This window comes from Phacochoerus africanus, chromosome 1, assembly GCF_016906955.1.
Source record: "Phacochoerus africanus isolate WHEZ1 chromosome 1, ROS_Pafr_v1, whole genome shotgun sequence".
NCBI classification, from domain to species: domain Eukaryota; kingdom Metazoa; phylum Chordata; class Mammalia; order Artiodactyla; family Suidae; genus Phacochoerus; species Phacochoerus africanus.
Window position 1 is genome coordinate 262,303,458 of NC_062544.1, and position 11,418 is coordinate 262,314,875.

The window sequence follows — 11,418 nt, forward strand, 5'->3', positions numbered from 1 at the left end:
TTAAGCATCTGATTTCCTAATCAAGCTATAGAGAGGTGTAATAAAACTGTTGGACAAAACCACATATCAGGAGTTCCCGTCATGGCACAGTGGAAATGAATCCAATGAGGAACCATGAGGTTGTGGATATGATCCCTGGCCTCACTTGGTGAGTTAAGGATCTGGCATTGCCGTGAGCTGTGGTGTAGGCTGTAGACATGGCTCGGATCTGGCGGATCTGGCGTTGCTGTGCCTGTGGCTTAGGCTGGCAGCTGTAGCTCCAATTAGACCTCTAGCTCGGGAACCTCCATATGCCTCGGGTGCGGCCCTAAAAACGAAACAAAACAACCCTCCCAACCCCCCGCAACACACACACATACCAAAGTGCCATTCTTGGACTGATGGCAATCCTGAGGGTATAGTTAGTAATTGTTCACAGTTACATTTATCAAATGTTTATTGACTCTCCCTAAAGCTGTGTTAGCGCTATACTTTAATTAATGCATTGTATGGAACAACATCTTTATGTGTCTGAGGCAAAGTCCTGTCTTTAACATGGTGCCTTAACTTAGGAGACACTCAAGAATGAAAGCTCTGTTGTGAACCCCAGAGAGAACACACAGATCAGTAAGAAATGCCTCAGCTCTTATGTAGATTCCTGTAGTCTAACAAGGGAAAGGTGGCTACACAGTTGTATCTAAACTAAGAAAGCAGGGGTGAGTGCTGAAGAGAGAGTTCTCAACACTGAGTTCTACGGCAGTGATTTAGGCAAGGAAAAGGCTTCTTTTCTTCATGTTAACAAGCGGCATCAAGGAGAGAAATTTGCTCTTCTATTTCAGTAAGACTTCAAGAACATTGGCTGCTTCTAACTTCCAGCTCTGGTTAGTATGGGACTAGGACTGTCTATACAATTGGTGAGGCTCCGTGCAAAATGAAAATTGGTGGGGGGAGGGCATACAAACATTAAGAAATTCAAGATGACAGTGGAATATGAACCCACAGTTGAGGGCTCTGAACAGTTGCATGAGTTGCATGCCCTTGCAGCTGGACTTTTATCTTTATTGTTCTAAGATGGTTCCAGGTATTGTATTCAAGTTCTGGACAATAAGATGGGAAAATGGGGGGAAAAGGTACCTATTAACCGACTCTGTCCCTTTTTGTTGGGAATACAAAAGCTTTCCTGGAAGCCCTAACCAGTAAATGTCCACTTACATTTCATCATTTAGAAATGAATCACATGTCAACTCTTAGCTGCAAGATAGCTAGGGAAATAAATTCTTATCATTGGTTGTTTTACTGCTCCAAAGAAAATCAGGATTTTGCTTCAAAAAAGGAAGGCAAGAGAGGCTCTTGGATAGGTAATTAGCAGACATGATATTAATACTAAACCTGCTTCATTTTTCTAATACTATGCAACCAATCACTCCAAGATCTAGTGACTAAAAATAATGACAACATTTAATTTGTTCACAAATCCCCATGAATAAAATGGGTTTGGCAGGGACAGGTTCTCTCCGCTTTACTCCAGATCACTTGGGGTGGCTCAAAGCTGAAGGCTAGAATCATCTGAAGGCTCATTTATTCAAGTGTCTAGAAGTTGGTTCTAGCTGTTACCTGGTGTCTCACTGAGCAGTGGCTGGAACACCTTCACGTGGTTATTTCATGTAGGAGCTTGGCTTCCTCATAGCATGGAGGATGGGTTTCAGTGACAAAACTCTATTGTCTTTTTTTTAATGACTTAGCCTTGGCAGTCACATAGTATCACTACTGCTGTAGTCAGAGACCCACCCCAGTTCAGGGGAAGGGACCTAGACTTTACCTCTGACAGTAGAATCCCAAACGTCATATTGCAGGAAGAGCATGCAGGATGGGATATATAGGTTTTGGGACCTCTAGAAGATAAAATTTGCCAGTAGGTGCTTACCTGCCCCTGTGCTAATATATGAACATGGTTGTTTCATTTCTACAAACATCAAAATTCATTTCTTGTTTTTCTTTCTTTCCTTTCTTTCTTTGCCTGTATACCTCCCTTTCCCACCTATGCCTTAAGCATTTTAAAAACTAAAACTCGGAGTTCCAGTTGTGGCTCAGCAATAATGAACCCAGCTAGCATCCATGAGGGTGCAGGTTTGGTCACTGGCCTCGCTCAGTGGGTTAAGGATCTGGCATTGCAGCATGCTCTGATGTAAGTTGCAGACTGGCTTGGATTCTGCATCGCTATGGCTGTGGTGTGGGCCAGCAGCTACAGCACCTATTCAATCTCTAGCCTGGCAACTTCCACATGCCTCAGGTTCGGCCCTAAAAAGCCAAATAAATATATAAAATAAATTTAAAAATAAACCTAAAACTGGACAATGTTGTTTTCCACTTAAAATGTTTCAATTCTTCCCATACCTCAAATATAATAAAAATCTTTGTACCATTGTTTATGCATCTGATTTCTCTAATTTCATCTAATTTTCTTCTCCCCTTCACTACTGTGCTTCTGCTACAGGACATGTCAGTTCTGCAAATAATTCAATTTCCTTAATTTTTCTAGTCCTCTGCACAAGCACTCTTCCTCCCTCCAGCACTTTGTTCCGCTTTTTTTTTTTGCTTTTTAGGGCCGGTCCCTCAGCATATGGACCCAGGCTAGGGACTGAATGGGAGCTACAACTGCTGGCTATGCCACAGCCACAGCCACGCTAGATCTAAGCTGCATCTGCAACCTACACCACAGCTACAGCAAGGCTGCATCCCCTACCTGACCCACAGAGCAGGGCCAGAGAACCCGCATTCTCATGGATTCTAGTTGGATTCATTTCTGCTGCACCACAAAGGGAACTCCCCTCCAACACTCTGAATGGATCAGCCCTGCTCACGTTCCACCTTCTTAGGGGGACTTTAAATAGGTAATTAGCTAAGACACTATGTTGCTGACCCTCCCGAGTTTGTCCCCAGCAAGGGTCCTTCTGCCTGGTGTGGTGGGGGGAAGTGGGGGGTTGGGGAGTTGCAAGGGGTGGTTTCAAGCCAATAGAAGCACATCAAGTTTGGGTCAGATGCAAAGGAAAGCTTTCATCTCTGATCAGAGAATGGAGAGGCAGAAGCTCCTGCTCTAGAACGCCGGCTCACCCAGACAGGCTGTGGGCGGGGCCGCTTTATAGGCTTTCCTCAATTGGCAGGTGGGGGGGCGGGGTGGCTGCTCATGGGGCAGCACAGCTGCATGGCTCAGGCTCCAGATCACGCAGCCCATTGCAGCGTCTCTGCGCACGGCCCGCCGCTGCCATCTTGAATTGAGTGCGTGGTGGGCTTCTGCGCAGCGTCCTGAGGAGCGGTGTTGGAGCAGCTCTTTTTTGCACTGGGAACTCTGGTCTGAAGGGCCGGGGTGAGGCCTCTGCACGTGGCCGCTGTTGGCAAGTGACACTAGACGAAGCGCCAAGGAAAAGAAAAGGGTTAGACTTCATTTTATTACCCAGGTACTATTTTTATTGCTGGTGACAAATACCAACATTTATTTTTACTCATTTATTTTTAATTTTTCCCTCTAAATGAAACGTTATATCCTGCAGACACCTTATCAGTTTGGTCGCTGCTGTGTATCTGTGCTTGGTATTTCCTTAGAACCTGATGAGCTGGGGACTGTTACCATTGTCACTTCATTGATGGGAACTGAAGCTCATGGACACAATCAGAGCTAGAACCCAGGGGCTTGGACTCTAGAAGTGGTGCTTTGATTCACCAGGCTCTAAATAATTTGTTAAAAGAGAGAAAGCATGCATTCATTTGGCTTGTCATAGGTGATAGGGAAGGGGTTCATGGGGAATGAGGCCCATGCTGGGGATAGCTTTGTTGGGTGGTGATGGGAAGAAGGGCACTGCAGGTGGTGAGAACAGTAAACAGAAGCAGAATTGAGAAAGCAGTAGAACATTCTGGGAATAGTGAGTAATTGTAGAATAGGGTGTAAGAGAGTTAAAACTGGTAAGGTGGGTCGCATCACTCTGTAGGTGATAAAACATCAACATTGTTTCATTTTGTGTTGAAAGGAAGCTCTATTTGTACTTTAGGAAAAGACAGCTGCACAGGATAAGTGTAAGAGGTCAGCTGCTGGTGGTTTTGAACAAATCATGTAAATACCATCTCATTTCACTTATTTGTAAAATGGAAGTATAACAGCAGGCTCCCAGTTTTTTTTTGTTTTTCTTGTGAGGGTTAAAGAAGATGGTTTTACTTTGTAAACTATAAAGCACTACACAGAGGTTAGTTAGGACTGTCATCATATGGTCCCTGATTAAGGAGAGTGTATAATTAAGCAGGAGACCAAAGCAGCTGGGCAGTAACAGAGGTTTAAGTAAAAAAAATTACCAGAGTCTAAAGGAGGGCAAGATAATTAGATACTACAGTCCAGCAAAGGCAAGTTTACGTGAGTTTTGTTTGTAAAGCTCTTAGAAGAATACCTGGTTCATAACTCATAATAAGTGATTATCTCTTTACCAATCTATCATCTGTCCATCTATCCTTCTTTGTTAAATAATAGAAATGTGAAAAACACTTAAGAGGTGGAACCAATTAAAATTACATGCTATATTGTGTGTCGGTTGCAGAGAGAAAGGAATGAAGCAAACAATAAAAATATTAATAACCCCAGATACCTGGGAGAGTGTTTATTTATTGATATGGGGAAGAAAGAAGAGTTTTTGATAGACAGGATTGACTTCTTCGAACACGAAACACTGTCCATTAAAAACCCATAGCAGATGTTAAATAGCTTTATTTTTATTTTTATTTTTATTTTTTGGTCTTTTGGTGTTTTTAGGGCTGCACCTGCAGCATATGGAGGTTCCCAGGCTAGGGGTCCAATTGGAGTTGTAGCTGTTGGCCTACATCACAGCCACGGCAACTCCGGATCCGTTTAACCCACTGAGTGAGGCCAGGAATGGAATCCGAGTCCTCATGAATGCTAGTTAGGTTCAATAACCACTAAGCCACGGCAGGAACTCCTTAAACAGCTTTTTGAACATGGGGGCATGGTGTAGAGGAGAGAAGTAACTCAGGGTCAGAGGAATAGATTTGGGGATTTTTGTTTAGAATGGTTTCTTGGAGTTTGGGATCAGATCAAGAATAGAGTGAACATGGATTTCGTGTTGTGGCTCAGTGGTAGTGAACCTGACTAGTATTCATAAGGATGTAGGTTTAATCCCTGGCCTCGCTCAGTGGGTTAAGGATCCGGCGTTGCTGTGAGCTGCGGTGTAGGTTGCTGACGTGGCTTGGATCCTGCGTTGCTATGGCTGTAGCATAGGCCAGCAGCTATAGCTCTGATTCAACCCCTAGCCTGGGAACTCAGATGCTGCAGGTGAGGCCCTCCCCCCCCCCCCCGGCAAAAGAATAGAGTGAATGTAGATTAGAGAAAATGGCCAAGGGCAGAACCTTAGAGCAGTGCTTCTGGCACTTTACCATGTATAGGAATCACCTGGCCACGTTATTGAACTACAGACTCTGATTCAGTAGGTCTGAGATGGGGCCTGAGAGGCTGTATTTGTGACAAGTTCCCAGGTCACACAGTATTGCTAGTCCATGGCCATAGCTTGAGATACTGAGGTACAGTCAGAAAATTCAGAGCCAGAAGAGACAGAGGCAGAGAGGGAGAGACAGAGACAGAAAATAAAATTGAGAATGCAATGATGTAATAAAAGAAGGAAGAAAAATTAAAAAGAGAGGGCTCCTTTGTGCAGCAACACTGAATGAGGCTTAATTTGGACAAGTAATCCAGCATATATAAATAAGAGCTGGTTTCAGCAGATGGGTGTTGGAAGTCCCATTGCAGAGAGGAGGTAGAAACACTGAGGCAGGAGTTCTCATCATGGCTCAGCGGAAATGAATCTGACTAGTATCCATGAAAATGCAGGTTTGATCCCTGGCCTTGCTCAGTGGGTTAAGGATCTGGCATTACCATGAGCTGTGGTGTACGTCACAGATGTGGCTTGGATCCCGAGTTGCTGTGGCTGTGGTGTAGGTCAGCAGCTGGGGCTCTGATTGGACCACTAGCCTGGGTGTGGCCCTAAAAAGACCAAAAAAGAAAAGAAACCCTGGGGCAGTGATTGTGAACCATCCAATAGAAAAATTAAGCAGAGAAAGAAAAAAATAGGTGGTGATTAGTAGCTTTAATAGAGCTGTAATTGTAAAGGAAGCTTTGCTTTTAGGATGGGAAAAACTCCTCCATTTTTAGGCTGAGAGGGAAGAAGCAGTAGAGAAGAAATGCCTGACTGGACAAAGAGGGGGAGACAGAACATGTACTAGAGAAAAAAGCAGGGGGTGCTGAATCCAATCACAGGCAAAAAAGAATAGTTGAAAATGTAGAGGTGATTTCCGGCAGAGGAGAGGCTGGGGAAATAGACACCATTAATGTCAGATGGTTTTATCTGCTGAGAGGGGGTGCAGAGCTAAGGCAGGTGACTCAAGGAGCACAGAAAAGATTTGGAGCACCCTCTCTGGGAGCCATGACAAGGAATAAAAAGAGTGAAATAAGGAAGGCCAAACAGAATGAGGACATGCCGAGGTTAGATAGCATGAATATGCAGTGGACCAACTGGCACCATTCAGCAACTTTCTCAAGCAATGTGGAACAACAGTGCACAATGGAACAGAAGTAGAGGCTGGGCTTCCACGATGTTGGCAGCTGAACATGTGGGTCCATATGAGGGTTATGCTGGTCACATTTTGATATTTGTAATTGTTGCCTTAAGGTTGGGTAAGAGCCAGGTGAAGCTGAGAGAGAGGACAGAAGTGTGGGTCAAAGGAATGTGATGCAGGGGAATGAGTACTAGACTTGGAGCCAGGCGACTTGGGTTCCTGCCCTACTTTCATGTTCTAGTTCGTAGATCCTGGACAATCTCCCTTAGTTCCTTCACCTTTACAACAAAAATGTTGAAGTAAATTAGCTTTCAACCTTGGCTATGCATAGAATTACCTGGGGAAGTTTATAAAAATATTCTTGGTCCCCATCTTAGAATAATTAAATCATATTGAGAGGTGTGACTCAGATGTCTGGATTTTTGTTGTTGTTTTAAAAGCATGCTAGGTGAATTTTTCCAGCTTCATTGAGATATAGCATTATGTAAGTTTAAGGTGTACAAAGTGATGATTTGATATTCACATATGATGTGAAATGATTACCACATTCATGAATAAGATTGTTAATGCATCTGTCATCTTGTATTGCTGCTTTTTTTTTTTTGGTGTGTGATAAGAAGTTTTAAGTTCTCTTAACTTTCATGTCTACAGTACAGTATCATTAACTATAGTCACCATACTGCACATTAGATCCTTAGAACTTATTCATTTTATAATTGGAAGTCTGTATCTTTTGACCAGCTTCGCCCACTCACCTTTCAACTCCCATCCTTGGCAATCACCAGTCTACTCTGTTTCCATGAGTTTTGCTTTATTTTTAGATTCTACATATAAGTTCAGTTATAGTGAATGATTGGGAATGTTGAAAAAATAGATCAGAAAGTGAAATTTCAGGTTGATGGTGAGATTGAGGGGAAAGGCCCTCCATGTGGGTGGCCAATACTACTTAGGGTTGAATTCTGTGGCTGCACAGGAATAATTTTTTACTGGATTTCTATTAGGGAAACTGTGCAAAGAGTCTGTTGAATAAATGTCATAGCAAAATAGTCGAGGACACATGGGTTCTAGCCAGTGCTAATCTCAGCACTTACAGTCTGGGTCACCAGGACACCACTGGGTCACTTAGGGCTTTTTCCCTAATTGACACTGATGAAACCATAGAACCTTGTAAGCTGTTAATTCCTTTCATGAGCTGTTATCCTCAGGTCTAGATTGTAGGCTCTTCAGGCATTTCTTATTTTCTTCTCCTTCAGGCTCTGTGCATTTTTTTTTCCTCTGAGTCATCTCATTTCTTCCCACTGCTGACCTCTCTCACAACCCTTTCTATTGCTCTCTGGAAATCTTATTCTATTCTCCACAACATCCTCAATCTCTTCTCGGAACTCACTCTGTTCTTGTCCTAATGTAAACTTGGCTTTTCCTTGACGTCATCACTTCTCAGGCAGCTTTCTTTACGGATGCTAGCCATTCTTTCTTCATTTGTATCTCTGATCCAGAAAGTGATACTCACTCAGACCTTCATTGTAACTTCTAAACCTTGACTCTCCAATCATCCAAAAAGCCCTCTTTCTTTGAGTTGTGTGATATACAACCCACTACCTACCTCAAGTAATTGGGTCACTTCCATGATTACTGAGGACTCTGACAAGTGGTTCTTCATTTTAAAAATGTGAAAAAAGGATTTCCTGTGTGGGTCAGCAGAAATGAATCTGACTAGTATCCATGAGGATGCAGGTTCAATCCCTGGCTTCTCTCAGTGGGTTAAGGGTCTGGCATTGCCATGAGCTGTGGTGGTCGCAGATGCAGCTCGGATCTGGTGTTGCTGTGGCTGTGGTGTAGGCCAGCAGCTACAGCTCTGATTTGACCCCTAGCCTGGGAACCTCCATGGGTGCATCCCTAAAAAGACAACAAAAAAAAAGGTTTAAAAAAATTTCTCTCCATGGTTTTCAGTACCCCTCTTTGGAAGCAACTATTATCACCAATTTTTGGACATCCTTCCCGAGATATTTTATGAAAATGTAATCATACACATATAAGTGTGAATATACATGCAAATTTATATATAAATATTTGTTATTAGAAATACACTAAAAAGAAGGATAATATTGTGTTCTGAACCCTTTCATTTTTTTGCTTAACAAAATATTTCATTTTTATTTTAAATTGAAGTGTAGTTGACTTCAATACTGTATTAGTTTCAAGTGTACAACATAGTGGTTCAATATTTTTATAGATTATACTCCATTTACAATTATTATAAAAAATGGTTGTATTTCCCTTTACCTTATTTATTTATTTATTTATTTTGCTTTTTAGGGCCAATTTCCCAGGCTAGGAGTCGAGTCAGAGCTACAGCTGCCAGCCTACACACAGCCACAGCAACACCAGATCCAAACTGAGTCTTGACCTACACCACAACTCATGGCAATACTGGACCCCTGATCCACTGAGTGAGGCCAGGGATCAAACTCACATCTTGGATACTAGTCAAATTCATTTCTGCTGTGCAGAACAGGAACTCCTCCATGTACTTTGTAATATACCATTGGTGATTATTCATTTTATACATAGTAGTTTGTATATCTTATTTCCATAGCCCTATCCTGACCCTCCCCTCCACTTGTCCCTGTGAGTCTGTTTCTGTTTTCTTATACAAATTTGTTTTATTTTTTAAATTACACATGTAAGTGGTAACACAGACTATTTGTCTTTTTCTGTCTGACTTATTTCATTGTCTTTTTCTGTCTGACTTAATAATCCCTAAGTCCACCACATTCCTGAAAATGGCAGAATTTCATTCTTTTTTATGGCTAATGTTCCACTGTATATATGTATTACATCTTCTTTTTCCATTCAGCTGTTTATGGGCACTTAGGTTGCTTCCATATCTTGGCTGCTATAAATAATGCTGCTATGAACATTGGGGTGCATGTTTCTTTTTGAATTAGTGTTTTTAATTTTTTGGATATATACACAGCCGTGGAGTTGCTGGAGCATATGGTAGTTCTGTTTTTAGTTTTTTGAGGAACCTCTGTAATATTTTCCACAGTGGCTATACCAATTTAAATTCCGACCAACAGTGTACTAGGATTCCTTTTTTTCCACATCCTAGTCAACATTTGTTATTTGTGGACTTTTTGATGACAGCCATTTTGACAGATGTGAGGTAATATTTCATTTTTGATTTGATTTGCATGTCTCTGATGATTAATGATGTTGAGCATTTTTTATTACTCAGTGAATTTTATTAGTTGTACAACAATCATCACAACCCAATTTTATAGCATTTCCATCCCAAACCCCCAGTCGATCCCCCCACCCCCCCATCCTGTATCCTTTGGGAATTGCAAGTTTTCAAAGTCTTACTGTGAGTCAGTATCTGTTCTCAAAGAAGTTCATTGTGTCCTTTTTTAGATTTCACATGTAAGTAATAGCATACGATGTTGGTATCTCACTGTCTGAATGACTTAGTGTGATAATTTCTACGTCCAACCATGTTGCTAAAAATGCTGTTATTTCATTAAAATGACTGAGTAATATTCCGTTGTGTATACGTACCACATCTTGATCCACTCCTCCGTAGATGGACATTTAGGTTGTTTCCATGTCTTGGCTATTGTATATAGTCCTGCAATGAACATTGGAGTACATGTGTCTTTTCGAGTCATGTTTTTTTCCGGATAAATGCAGAGGGGTGGGATTGCTGGATCAAATGGTAATTCTGTCTTTCGTTTTCTGAGGAATCTCCATACTGTTATCCACAGTGGTTGCACCAATTTACATTCCAACCAACAGTGTAAATGGGTTCCCTTTTCTCCATACCCTCTCTAGCACTTATTGTGTGTAGACTTTTTGATGATGTTCATTCTGGCTGGTGTAAGGTGGTAGCTCATGGTGGTTTTGATTTGCATTTCTCTAATAATGAGTGATGTTGAACATCTTTTCATGTGTTTTTTGGCCATCCATATGTCTTCTTTGGAGAATTGTCTGTTTAGATCTTCTGCCCATTTATTTATTTATTTATTTATTTTTGGTGTTGGGCTGTAGGAGGTGTTTAAATTTTGGAGATTAATCCCTTGTCAGTCGATTCATGTGCAAATATTGTCTCCCATTCTGTGGATTGTCTTTTTGTTTTCTTTAGGAATTTTTAAGTTTAATGAAGTCCCATTTGTTTATTTTTGTTTTTATTATCAATACTCCAGGAGGTGGATCTGAGAAGATATTGCTGTGGTTTATGTCAGAGAGTGTTTGGCCTATGTTTTCCTCTAAGAGTTTTATAGTATCTGGTCTTATATTTAGGTCTTTGCTCCATTTTGAGTTTATTTTTGTGTACGGTGGTAGGAAGTGTTCTTATTTCATTCTTTTATATGTGGCTGTCCAATTTTCCCAGCACCACGTATTGAAGGGGCTGTCTTTTCTCCATGGTATATTCTTATCTCCTTTGTCATAGATGAATTGACTGTAGGTGCATGGGTTTAATTCTGGGTTTTCTATCCTGTTCCGTAACCTACATTTCTGTCTTTGAACCAGTACCATATGGTTTTGATGACTGTAGCTTTGTAGTATAGTCTGAAGTCAGGGAGCCTGATTCCTCCAGCTTCATTTTTCTTTTATTTTTCCTTTTATTTCTTTTCCCTTATGAGATAATTAAAAAAATACTGCTGTGACTTATGTCAAAGCACGTTCTACCTATGTTCTCTTCCAGGAGTTTTATGGTTTCTAGTCTTACATTTAAGTTTTTAATCCATTTTGATTTTATTTTTGTTTATAGTATGAGGAAAAGTTTTAATCTCATTCCTTTACATGGAAGTGCTCAGTTTTTCCAACAGTATT